The 14212-nt window shown below is 44.6% G+C and overlaps 1 protein-coding gene across 4 annotated transcripts in view; it reads right to left on the reverse strand.

The window, feature by feature from the left end:
• Positions 1-14212, reverse strand: part of LOC126355007 (folliculin) — a 149329-nt gene that overhangs the window by 46794 nt on the left and 88323 nt on the right. The gene's annotated exons all lie outside the window — the stretch shown is intronic.

Below are 14212 nucleotides of genomic sequence, written 5' to 3' on the forward strand. Positions count from 1 at the left end.
ATGCAGCTTGTTAATCACATCAATGGTGTAGACAAATAAATTAGTAAGTTAAATAAAAAAAATCTTGTATTATCACCAGTGAACACTTAATGATTCACAATATGAGGAAAAAATCAATTGTTTTCCTGCACCATCGATTTATTTTTTAAAATAATTGCCAATCTGATTAAAATATTTTCCTGGTAATAGAAAAAGTAGCATATGCATATTCCACTGTTCCAGAACTTTGACCAAACTAGTATGGGAAAAATCATCTGTCAATGACACTAAGAGAAAGTAAATAAATATACCCCCCTCCCCCTCCCTCCCTCCCTCCCTCCCTCCCTCCCTCCCTCCCTCCCTCTCTCTCTCTCTCTCTCTCTCTCTCTCTCTCTCTCTCTCTCTCTCTCTCTCAATTTGCCTACACTTTACATGCCTATAAACAGTTTGACATACTGAGTGGCTGTCTTTCTTCATATTGTTCCCACAAATAACAAAAAAAAGAACAGCTTTACAAATAAACGGAAGACTATAGTATTTAAATATCTTGATAATACACTATGTGTCACTTCCATAAGTTGTTTCAATAGATACCAAACAGCACAGAAATGTGATAAGTGCGCCTCATTAAACAAACTGAGTATAGAAATCCATGTCTGCAAATCACACCTATTACCACTGCAGAGCATTAAAAATAAGGGAGCATACCATCAACCCATCTGTTCAGTATTGGTAATTACGTTGTGTGCTGTCAGATAAAATGCAGTGTTTCTCAATGTCAGTTGCTGATGCATGAATGACAAAATCAAGTGAACACTGAACAGCCTGGTTGTTCACTTGTTTGCCACTCATTTAAGGTGTAAAAAAAAAGGTTGTGGTTGTGGTGGTGGTGGTGGAGTTAATGGAGATTAATCAAGGAAGTTGTTGAGATAAAAGGATGGTTTGGAGGGCAATTTCCTCATCTCCACAGTGCTTGGGAACTAGTGGTAGCTGGGATTTAAACAGCCTACATGGTGTAGAACATGTTTGGCAAATGGGTAATGGGTGTCCCAAAGCAAACTGGTGGTCACAGATGAACTGTTTACCTCAGGGACATCCAGTTGTCAAACACTCTCTACAGCATGACTTGAGGGACCTCAGTGCCTGTTATGCCACACAGGCTGTCTGCATCCTCCCACCCACACTAGATCCAGAATTTTCCCTCCGAAACATCCTCGCATTCCAACATCCTCCTGAAGTTCTTCTCCATCCACCTATGCCCCCTCCCTCTGTTTTCACTTAGCTCTGGTCTTTTATTCCCCCCCCCCCCCCCCCCCCCCGGTGTCCTAGTTCTAAATTGAACTAGTCATATCTCTTCTCCCTAATGCATCTTCAATCTTCACTTCTCATTCTAGTCGTGTCAACCTCGGACTGCAAATGGCATGGTGCCTATCAGTGTGACGCTACTGACCTTTGACTCTCTGTGATGCCTCTCCCTTCACTTTGTCTATTCTCGTCCTCACTATCGTTGAGTGAGGATGAGGGTAGAAAAAGATGAAGGGGGAGGCATGAGAGAGAGTATAAGGTACAATGATAAGCACTGTGGCACCTACATTCCAGGGGTGATACGGATGGAGTGAGAAGTGGATCCCTCTTATCCTGGGGTCTGAGTGACCTGTCTTTCCTTTTTAACCTTCCGCAACTTATCTCTCCCTCCTCCCTGAGGATTTACAAAAGCTAGAATAATGTCATCATTTTTCTTTTTACATACGTCCATCAGGCGTACTGATTATTTTGCCTCCTGAAGCTAATTACTGGCCACCTGTTCTGTCTCATATTCATTAGTGTTATTGACAGAATTTTCCTTTCATACATCATTATCTGACATGTGAAGCATGAAATACCAATACTTGTTACCAACTAGTTAAGGAAATTACTCACAACAACAGGAGAGCCAGGTCCCAATTCCAGCCTGGCAAAAATTTTCAACTATCATGACAGATGCATCACACATTTGATTGCCATGTATTATTGTCAATTTGTAATTCCGGGTTTGATAAAGTCTGCTACAAGTTAACCTCAGCTGGAATGTTTCACTTTGGCAGACAAAAACATTAATTCTGTTGAAATTTTGTTTTTACTTTCATTCAAAGCTCTCACATATCGGTTAAAAGATGTCGTGGTCCTGCTGTGTCTATCTTATTTGAATAAAATGATTTAATAATCATTAGTGGCCAGGTTAGACCACCAGGTCATTATAATTGCAGAGGCTTTTAAAATTTAGAATTGCATGTATTATCTGCTCTTAGCAATGTATTATGTAAGTACATGACACTTGATTTGTTCAAAATTGGCCATGAGTGACAAATGAAATATTATATGCATATAAGCCAGCCTCAACAGACTGATGGCATTTTTTAACTTTTATCTGTCGAAATCAGCAACAGTTCCAGAAGATTTACTATTTAAATGTACCTAGAATCATTAAAGTAAGGCAACAAATTTTCACGGGAAAGAAAATAGTAATCACTGAACAACAATGAACAATGATTCAATGGAAAAACAAGTAAATGTAGATTCCATTTGAGTATTGTTTATCATGCAATTTATCAGCCATGACTGGAACAGGCAGTTAGAAAGGATGTGCAAAAGCAAGTGCTTCAAAATATGCTCTCATGTGTGTGTTTCCAACAGTAACAGCAGCTCTAGTTTGGAGCAGGCATACAGGGTTGGATACCCACTGGGAAACCATATCCCTTATGTAAACTGAACTTAAAAAAGAGAGAGAGAGAGAGAGAGAGAGAGAGAGAGAGAGAGAGAGAGAGAAGAAGAAGAAGAAAAGAGGGTCTATAGTTTATAACTTGCCATTCATCTTGGAAGTAGCAGCGGAAATACAACTCAAACATTGCTAAGAAAAGAAGTTTCAGTTCCAAGAACTGCAAAGACAAGCTACAACAATTATGAGTGTGTCACAAAGTATTTAACTCAATGAATAAATACTGCCTGTGGCTTCACATCACATAGCATGATCAGCAGTGCAAGTAAGAAATGTTTGCTCCAGATACTTAGCTCCACTCCAAATACCAACTGATGATGCGAAGGCTAAATGGAAATTATTTCTGTGCCCCATGTTGTGTTTAAGCACATTACAGTTCAGCTAAAATTGCTTTGTAACTGCTTTTTATTATCCATAACAAAACCATTGAGGAGTAAATGTACTGGAAAGTGAGAGTAAGAATTCCAAGATCCTTAATAAGTGCACTACCCTAGAAGCTCATAAAACAGGGAGGGGAAATGGGTGAAATAAGCTTGCACCCTTGTCTTTAGGTTCAAACAATGGACAAAACAGATTGATTTGAGCTTATTGTTGTTGTTATGGTCTTCTGTTCGAAGACTGGTTTGATGCAGCTCTCCATGCTACTATAACCTGTGCAACCCTCTTCATCTCCGAATAACCCCCACAATCTACATCTCTCTCTCTCTCTCTCTCTCTCTCTCTCTCTCTCTCTCTATCTATCTATCTATCTCTCTTCCCTCCAGTACTAAATTAGTAGTGATCCCTTGATGTCTCAGGATTTGTCCTATCAACCGATTGCTTCTGATAGTTAGGTTGTGTCACAAATTTCTTTTCTCACCCAAATGTGCTGCTTCTATTTTAACTTGTTACCCAACTGGACTCCAGGAATTTTGCACACAGAGTTTCATTTAGTGCATGACCTTTAATTCTCTTTCTAATTAATGCTGACAGTTGTTGTTGGAATTTTGCCCACAGAGTTTCATTTAGTGTATGACCTTTAATTCTCTTCCTAATTAATGCTGGCAGTAGCTGTAATTGTCTAAGTAAAAAGAAATCATATAATTTGAGTTTTTGTGAGATTACAAACTAAACTGTTTGGTATGAACCAGATGAAGTCCTTTTCAGTTACCATCTGAGCTCAGCTTGGTAAGGTTGAGTTTAAATCCTTAATTAATATGCTGGTGTCATAAACAAATTTATAGTTTTTAACCCCCTACAGACCACTGGAATGTTATTTATGCAGGTTAAGAACAAGACTGGATCCAGTACTGATCTTTGTGGGACCCCACATGTTATGCTCCCCCATTCTGGGCTTAATTTAATTCCTATCACAATATCTGTCAATGTGACTCTAGGCTATGGTAAGACCACATCTATGCAAAAGGCCTATCCAAATGCCATTACATTTTAGTTTTCCAAGCAAAATAATGTGATTCACACAATAAAGGTTGCCAACTATACAAATAGCATAAGGTTTTTCCTGTTAAGTTCTTCAAGCATTTCATTTGTAGGTCTTGTATGGTGTTCTCTGTGGAGAATCCTTTCAAAGAGCTAAACTTAGAGGCAGTTAACCAGCTCTGCTCAAAATCATGAGGGCTATCCAGAAAGTAGATTACATTTTGGTATAAAAAAAAGTGTAGAGAAGAAATATGTTTTATTCATTTGAAAGTGACACTTAAATATTACTTTTCAACATAGTCTCCACTCAAAATTAGGCACTTATCACAGTGGCATACTTCAACCAGTTAGCCACACTCTCCCATAGTTCCACATCATCAACAAAGTGCAGTGTTGTGAGCCAGTCTCCATCACTGGAAACAGATGGTAGTAACTGGAAGCAAGATCACTACTGTACACGGACCCACTTGGAAGCATCGAGTATTTCTTGAGTGCGATTTGCCGTGTGTGGTAGAGTGCTGTCATGCAAGAGCAAAACGTTTTGAGCTCAACTTCCCTCTAAGCTTATTCTGAAATGCTCTTCTCAAGTTTGGCAATACCTTGTAGGGTTTATTGTCATATCATGCTCAAGAAAATTGACAAGAAGCGCTCTTTTCTTGCCCCAAACTGTGATTTGGTCTCGCTGTTCACTTGTTTGCACAAGAGTCATCTCCAGTTATGATATGATCAAATAATGAGTCAACATCTTTCTTTGTAAAAATTCAGAAGTATCAATGATGCAGCCATATGCTGGTACTTATGGTTTGCTGTCAGGATTTTTAGTACCCTTCTTGCCCAAAATATGCGATATCCTATGTTCTGTGTAATGATTTGATGCAACAAACTTTGTGAAATTTGTGGAAAACTATAAGAGCAGTTTTATTCAATTTCCTCACTGAATTTTGCAGCTAGTTCATCAGTCACAATGCTTTGTCATCCACCTCGCTCTTCATTCTGAACATTAATTCAGGCACTTTTAAACCTAATCCACCAGTGGCACAGTCCACATTCAGTGATTATGTTGTTTCCACACACTTCACACAGTTGGCAATAAATTTCAATTGAATTATCATTTTCTGCCAACAAAAACCTTATTACTGAACACACTTCACAACCTATGGAATTTTCAATTGCAGCATACATTTAAAACTTTTACTGCAAAATAACGGGAAACAACACAGACCTCATCATGTTGGCATGGTTGGATGCCAAATGAATGGACAAATGCTCAGACAACAACGTGGTCCCACCCACTGTTGCTGTAGGCAAAAATGTAATTTACTTTCTGGATAGCCCTTGTAATAGCCAGTATTCTACAATAGGCCATTAGACAGGTCAATTAGTTCTTGAATTATATTTTTCACTGTGACTTAAGCTGTTGGAAGAAGTCAACAAGTCATCTTATGAGATTATGATCATGAGAGAACATTAGTTGTCTTTACGCTGATCAAAAAGTTAGTGCTATAGGCACCCGCATTAACTCCAGAGCCATTCCAGACAAATTTATAGTGGTTGACTGTATGCTCAGAAACCCTCAGGATCCATTTAGTGACTTTCACCAATGTTCTTGGCTGAGTGCTGTAGTGTACAGCCCATCATGACTGGGACAAATGGAAGTAAGCCTCAATAATATTCCCAGATAAATTCTAGCTGCTGCATAAAAAGTGACTGGATATGAACTGCAGTGGAGATAAATGGAACATATTGCCTTACCATTATGGACTGGAATATAACAATCCTAGTGGACATGAATGTATAGTGTGGAAGGGTATCATGAGCTACACAATAACAACACTGTGGTTATCTTCACAGTAGAATCAGTTCCAGGGAAATGGTGCTATACCAAGACAATGGAAGGACTTTTTCAAGCAAGTGACCATGCTGTTTTCACAGATGATAATAGCCACACTCCCTCTGAACTATCAGGGTTAGTGAGAAACTGATTACTGTAGTTACAAGCAATCGGAGTGGCCTGGATATCTGCCAACCTGTAATCCACATATCATTTTTGAGATGGTCTTGTGACCCATGTTAAACAGATGGTTTTAGCCTCTTAGAAGCTGCAAACCACAATGAGGGTGGAAAGAAAATACACCTAAAAAGTCTGTCACAAACGACTCAAAATTATGCACTGCTGAGCAGGCACACTCATTACTGATTTATTGGCATGCAAGGGTGTATGACAATCGTTGTGATTATACACAATGACCTACAGGAACTCCATGGTTTTAAATTGAAAAGTCATGTGTTGATTTAAACAAAAATATTTATACAAAAATATAAGTTAACATTCTATTTGACTTACCTGGTCAGTTACAAAAATATGGCAGCTATTCTAATGAACATAATTTTCTACTCTCTATCAGATGTTACTCATAACTCAGGCAAACATGCACTGATTAATGAATCACACATCTGCTTTGACTGCAGATTACAGGCTCATTAAACTGGCTTGTTAACACAGATACAGTCTTTCAAATACTCTCACAAGGAAAACAGGCCAACCAGTCTGGTAATCTCGGTGGTCACAGCATATCACCAAAATAAGAAATGAGGTGCCCAGGGAAAACATTCCTCAAAACTGCCATGGATGCACTTTTAGTGTGTAATGTTTCACCATCCTGTTAAAAATAAACACTCATCATGTTTATTTATTGCCTCTGCAATTCTAGCGAAAGAACATGCTTCACATGTGCACCTAACATTCAGATTTCATTGTTACTGTGTACCTGATATACAGGGTGAGTGCAAAGTCTTCCCTGATTACAAAAATTTATAACATGATAACAGTGAGGGAATTGGGTGATAGTTGTAGGTAAACAACTAGTATTCTCTCATATGACAATTTATTAGCACTTCACGTCTACACCGATACAAGTCCATGAGGCTAACTAACTCGTTAGCGGAAAACATCCTCCAAATCTCTCCATCTCAAAGATAGCACACTTACACTCTTTACAAATATCGATATTTACGGCTCTGCACGCCACATAGCCCCCCCCCCCCCCCCCCCCCCGCGCAGTATGGAGTACGTCCCTGTGAATGGGGGGAGGGGGGGTGAGAAGTTAGGAAGGTAACATACAGTTCTTCAGCGTCAGGCGGAAGCGGTCGACTGGTAGGAGACCGGGGGGTGAAACCCGGTACGTCGATGGCAAAATCAGCAAGCGAAGCCGGCAGCCGAAGACGACGTCCTGTCCTGGAGTGGAGGTGTAGCACTTCGTCTGCAGGCAGGCGGAGAATCACCTTGCCAGAAGGCCTAACAAAGGCACGCAAATTGCCACACGCAGCACTTGTGCTTAATTTAAAGCGATGCACCACACGAGTTTCTGCACTTCCTCTCTCAATTTTGTCACACGAGAGTAACACACACGCCTTATCACCATCAACAACAACAGATAATTTATGTATGTCATCAGGATGTACATGTGTTGTGAATTCTTGGGTTGCACCTGTACGAGCCAGGGGGGGGGCGGCAGGGAGGTGTGGGGAAGCCATGGCAGGGAGAAGCGTTTGCGGAGAGGGGTGTGGCAGGTGCACTGGACTGCGCAGGCGACAACCTCGGGTGATCAACTGACGGCCGAGGGAGTGTGGCCGAAGGCAACGAGGAGCCCACATGGATTGAACGGCGTGACCAAGAGCTGTCACACGAAGATGGTGACTCAATGGTAGAATTGGTAGAATCCAAGTGGTTGGCAGCTCGACTGCGAGGGCTGGGAGGAGTGAAGCCTCGAAAAGTTTGGCCACTCGAATTAGATGAGAGCGGAGAAGAAGCAGTGCTCGGCAAAGAAGCCCGCTGTGGAGAATCAGTACCCGAATGTATGGTATGAGAAGATGAGTGGCCACTTGAAGTAGGACTGGAAGAGATAGGGGCCGAATCAGGGGGGTCCACCTGAGGCTCAATGAAAGCTGGTTTCACTCGGTTGAGTGAGACCGTGGTTACAGAGTCTTTTATGAGGAGGTCCATGTTATTCCCGGAGCATTTGACAACCTTGTAAGGACCTGTGTAGGGTGACTGAAGTGGGGCTTTGATTGAGTCATCTCTGAGAAACACATACCCACAAGAGTCTAGAGTGCGCGGTATGTACACGCGCGGAGGTGTATGACTAGCCGGAAGTGGCGGCTGAAGTTTGCTGCAGTGCAAGCGCACTCGCTCGAGAAGTGAAGGGAGTTTGGAGGGCCGAGGAAGTGGGGTGGGAGCGACTAATTCTCCAGGCAAAACCACCGGTTGGCCATACACAAACTCGGCTACGGAACCCTTGAGATCTTCCTTGAAAGTCGCACGAAGGCCAAGAAGCACCAAGGGCAGTGCTTCTGTCCATAGTGAGTCATGACAACGCAAGGCAGACTTTAAGGTACGATGCCATCGCTCGACAAGCCCATTGCTTTGGGGGTGGTATGCAGAAGTATGAATTTTGACAATACCACACATTTTACATAAATCGGAGAAAACTGAAGACTCAAACTGCCGTCCCTGGTCAGTAGTGAGGTAAACAGGTGAGCCAAATCTAGAGATCCACGAATCTAAGAATGCTCGGCTTATTGTCTCAGAGGTAATGTTTGGAATAGGCACGGCCTCAGCCCACCGAGTCATCCTGTCAATGGCTGTAAACAAGTAACGGAAACCCTCGGAGGGGGGCAAAGGTCCTACGAGGTCCACATGAACATGATGAAACCGGCCTGGCGGTTGGGCAAAACAGCCAAGGGATGGGGAAGTGTGCCTGGAAACTTTGTTCTGTTGACACAACAAGCATGTCCGGGCCCAAGACTGACAATTGCGGCGCATGTCTCTCCAAACAAACCGTTCAGATACCAGACGGGTGGAAGCTTTGACACCGGGGTGTGCTAATGTGTGTAATTTGTCAAAAACCTGGCGCTGAAGGGGCTTAGGAATGAACGGCCGTAACGTACCAGTCGATTCATCACACCACACTAATTCAGGTATGCCGGGGAAAGTAGAGCGTACCGGTTTGAGAGAGGAGCTGTGGTCCGAAATCAACTGCATGGTATCAGGGTCTGCCGATTGCAACCGAGGTAGGTCTGTTAAGTCAATTAAGGTTGTGACAGCACCTACAAGCGAGAGAAAATCAGCAACCACATTGTCCGCTCCTCGGATGTAGCGAATGTCATTTGTAAATTGCAAGATGTAGTCGATGTGACGAAAGCGTCGTGGGGGCGGATCAGACGAAGGATTTTTTATCGCAGGAACCAACGGCTTGTGATCAGTGAGCACATAGAAATCTCGTCCCTCAACATCAGTTCTGAAGTGTTTTATGGCCTCGTACACTGCAAGTAATTCTCTGTCGAATGCTGAGTATTTCTTCTGTGCAGTGTTTAACTTTTTTGAGAAAAACTGCAGGGGTGTCGTAACATCATTGTATGTCTGACTCAGTACTGCGCCAACAGCACTGTCACTAGCGTCAGTAGTGATAAACATTGTCGCGTCCGCACGTGGGTGAGCAATAGTGACAGCGGAGGCCAACAGCTGTTTGAGTTCGTTAAATGCCTTGTCCATGTCTGGTGTCCATGGGACCTGGCGGGTGCCGGAAGTTTGTGAGCCTGCGAGTGCATCTGTGAGAGGTGCCTGCACCGCAGAAGCAGCTGGCAAATGTTTACGGTAATAATTAACTGTTCCGATGAACCTGCGTAATTCCCTATAGGTCTGGGGGCGTGGCATCTCAAGAACAGGCTTGATCTTGTCCTGCGGTGGTGTCAGACCGTCCGACGACACAACATAACTTAGGAATGTGACGGATGACTGGTGCAATTGAGTCTTTTTATTGTTCAGTTCTATACCAGCAGCTGCTAACGTGTCTGTCACGACTTGAACACGCTCCTTACTCTGTTCCAAAGTATGAGCAAAAACCAATATGTCGTCCATGTATACGAAACAAAAGTCTAAATTGGATAAGGTTTGATTGATGAAACGCTGCCACGTTTGGGGGGCGTTTTTCAACCCAGACGGCATAAATTTGTATTGAAACAACCCGAAGGGAGTGGTTACGGCAGTCTTTTCAATATCCTCCGGAGCCATGGGGATCTGATGAAATGCGTGCTTGCAGTCCAAAACAGAGAAGTACTCTGCACCTGCGAGCGCATGATTGAAGTCCGCAATGTGTGGGACCGGGTATTTATCAATGGTGGTGCGGGCATTTAAACGCCTATAGTCTCCGACCATACGCCAAGAACCGTCTTTCTTTTGATCAAACAAGATAGGACTAGCCCAGCAACCGGAAGAAGGTTCAATTATTCCCTTTTGTAATAAATCATCTAATTTTTCTTTTGCAATTTTCATAAATTCCGGCTTGAGGCGGCGTGGGCGTTGCGATATGGGCGGCCCAGCGGTTAGACGTAACCGTGAACTGTGCCATTAGTGACTACTGCAATACGTGGCGCGGCAAAACAGTCAGATGTCCGTGAAGTGGAGCAGGCGGTGGCAGGCAAGCAAAGCTGTGGCGCTGAGGCGTGCCAATCGCTCGAAGGCTGCGTAGCGAACGCACTCATGTTAACCTGGACGAGGTTGGTACACTGGTTTTTGGTAGCGGGCCGTGCCGCTACGCGCGCTGTAGGCCCGAGTGGGTGTGGCCTAACAGCAGACGGCTGTATTTCATTGCCACGGGCTTGGGAGGTTAATTGTTCATTCGAAACGCATGGAACATGAGCACACAGGCATACACTGTCATTACAAGGGGGAATGCTGACACAGTTTGCAGAGTTCACAACATTGTCATTAATGTGTGCGGGCACGGGAACACCAGATTGGCATGGACTAACCTTGTCTGTAGCCGACGAGTCGTCCGCTTGTAGTGACGCGAGGCGTTGTTGTGTGGAGGTCAACTCGTGATGTATGTCACGGGGATGCAACAGCATTTCCCTACGTTCCATCCGCAAGTTCGGAGACTCGGCGCGCTCCGCTAGCCACTCGTTTGTCCAAGATAGGTTTGGGCACTTCTTAGCCCAGCGCACATGTTTGGTGCTAGCCGAACTGTCACTCGGCGGAGCGAAAGGAATATGTTTGTTCAGTGGGGGGTAAAACACAGTATTTTTCACAAAATCTAGTGACAACTGATAGTGCCTGAGGAAATCAATTCCGAGAATAGGTTCTTCAACTGTTGACTCTAAAAACGTCCACTTCAGCTTGCACTCGGGCGAAAGTTTCACTGTATACAGTGTAGAACCCGAACACTGTAAGGTAGACAAGTTCACTGCACGAAGTACTGTTTTGTGCGGTTGCACTTTATTGGTTGCTAGGTGAGCCGGTAGCAAAGAGACATCTGCGCCAGTGTCTACCAGAAACCGTACACCCGATTGTAAATCTCGGACATAGACTCGACCACACTTACTGTTGTTGTCCAAAACGGAATGCGAAGTTGGATGGTGCACGTTGTTTATGTCGCAGGAGGTGGCACCGCTGCCTACCTGCGGTTGGAGTTTGGGTAAGAGCACGGCGACTGGCATTTGCGTGCTTGCTCCCCGAATTTCGCGTGGAAGAAACAGTAAGATTGAGCGGGCCTGTGCTCCTGTGGGTAGTAACTAGGTGACGGAGTATGCGACCCAGAATCTTCCATCGAGGCCGGTGCGCTGTCGTTGGGCGGAGCTGGAGGTGCAGGTAGGGCGGCTAGTTTAACAAACTTGTTATTAGCAGCACCAGACAAGGGCGTGGTGTTGGACAGCTTCTTAGTGCGGTCACGTCCAGAATGCAGTGCGTGGAGCTCACGCTCCCTGGCGGAGTAAGCTCTATCGGCGGCACGTAAACATTCATTTACTGGCCTATCCTCATACGCAGAGATTGCAGTCTGGACAGGCAGAGGCAGCTTTTCTGTCCAGATTTCTGCGAGTGTGTCATCAGGCATAACTTGCTCGTCGACGAGAAGACGGATGCACCGCCACAGCTGGGACGGAGACCTGTCGCCGAGACGCTCTTCGTAAATTAGCTGTCGCACGTTTTCTCTCCTGGTTTTTGCGACGCGCTCCAGTATCGTCTGTTTCGCCATAGCATACTTCTCTGCTAGGGGCGGTGCTTTGACCAGATCATAAATTAAATCGACGCGGTCGTGAAGGTGGTTCATGAGGCACACGAAGCGCGCGTCGTCGTCCAAAGCACAGACATTGAATGTTTGCTCAACCAGGTTGAACCAAAATTCCGGGTGAGCGGGTTTGAAGTCTGGTAGTTTCGGCAGATTCGGCACAGCAGTCACTGTGGAGGTGCACCTATTTCTTCGGATGGGAGTAGAGCACGAAGAGGATAGAGTGTCCGAATTATTGGCGTCCTGTAATGCGGGTATCGCAAAGTTCACTTGACGCCGGGGGGGGGGCGGCTGAGAAGCGACGGACGCACGAACAGTGTGAGAATCGTAGTCACAATGTGCATTCTCATTGACTAGATAGCTCGGAGAGAAGCCGCTAGTACTTACGTACGCCGGTGAATGTCCGTTATGCACTCTGTATTCATTCGGCCGTGAATGGTGGGGGTGGTTGTAAATGTCCGGGTAATTACTGTCCAGCACAGAATTGTTGACTTGATTATGAGCAACACAAGGATCCCACACATGTCCACAAGGATGCACACTCGATGTGATATTGTCTGTTTGGCGAGCATTGAGCACATGTTGACTAACCGGCGCGGAAGGATACACACGTGGCGGGAACTGGCTCGGGATTGAATTTACTGCTGGATTTTCCAAAGTGGCAAGATTCCGCTCGACACCACGAACTGTATTGAATTGTGCATTCGACACAGGAGTAGGAATGTTCCGAATAACACTCTGTGGAGAACACGTGGAAAAGTCTAGGCTAACAAAGCCAGAGTCCGCGACCGTTGGCGGATGGCAGAAACTGGCTGCACTCGATGAATTCCACTGCATGTTCGGGCTGAAAGATTCCGAAGGATCTCGCGGCATATCCACTACGACGGCAGGGATACTGGAGAGATGTTGCTGAGATCCGGGCAGCGGTGAGTGCTGAAAGGCCATTGTCTGAAGCTAAAACACCGGCCCTCGCGATCGCGAAAAGAAAACCGACGCGGTAGGCGCGTAAATAACACTTCGTGCCGCAACTTGAACGCGTATTACACAAAACGGGGTCACCAGTGAGGGAATTGGGTGATAGTTGTAGGTAAACAACTAGTATTCTCTCATATGACAATTTATTAGCACTTCACGTCTACACCGATACAAGTCCATGAGGCTAACTAACTCGTTAGCGGAAAACATCCTCCAAAACTCTCCATCTCAAAGATAGCACACTTACACTCTTTACAAATATCGATATTTACGGCGCTGCACGCCACAACAGTTTGACATAATAAGGTACATTTGATGTTGATGGTGGTGGTGGTGGTGGTGGTGGTGGTGGTGGTGGTTAGTGTTTAACGTCCCGTCGACAACGAGGTCATTAGAGACGGAGCGCAAGCTCGGGTTAGGGAAGGATTGGGAAGGAAATCGGCCATGCCCTTTCAAAGGAACCATCCCGGCATTTGCCTGAAACGATTTAGGGAAATCACGGAAAACCTAAATCAGGATGGCCGGAGACGGTATTGAACTGTCGTCCTTCCGAATGCGAGTCCAGTGTGCTAACCACTGCGCCAACTCGCTCGGTTACATTTGATGGCATTACATAGGTTAGTGTTACTAGTTGTTGTGACCAATAGATGGTGCTAGTGCTCCACAACACTTACGCGGTCTGTTAGGTCATGTTAGTTGCTGGAAAAATGGCATCGATGCAGGAGAAAGTGCAATGTGTGCTTTGATTTCACAAAACAAAATCGCCCATCAGTGTCCAGCATAAATTTCGGGCTTCTTACGGATGCAGCCCTCCTGATGTTAAATAAATAACGTGATGTTTTGCAAAGTTTAACTAAACGGGCGGCATTGAAGATCGTCCACAAAGTAGCAGGCCTCTTGTGAGTGATGCGACTGTTGATCATGTTCGGCAATCATTTCACCATAGTCCATCTAAATCAACTCATCAAGCATCATGTGAACTTCAAATACCACGAGCAAGTGTGGTGAAGATTCTTCATGA

Source organism: Schistocerca gregaria, chromosome 3 (genome assembly GCF_023897955.1).
Source record: "Schistocerca gregaria isolate iqSchGreg1 chromosome 3, iqSchGreg1.2, whole genome shotgun sequence".
NCBI classification, from domain to species: Eukaryota; Metazoa; Arthropoda; class Insecta; order Orthoptera; family Acrididae; genus Schistocerca; species Schistocerca gregaria.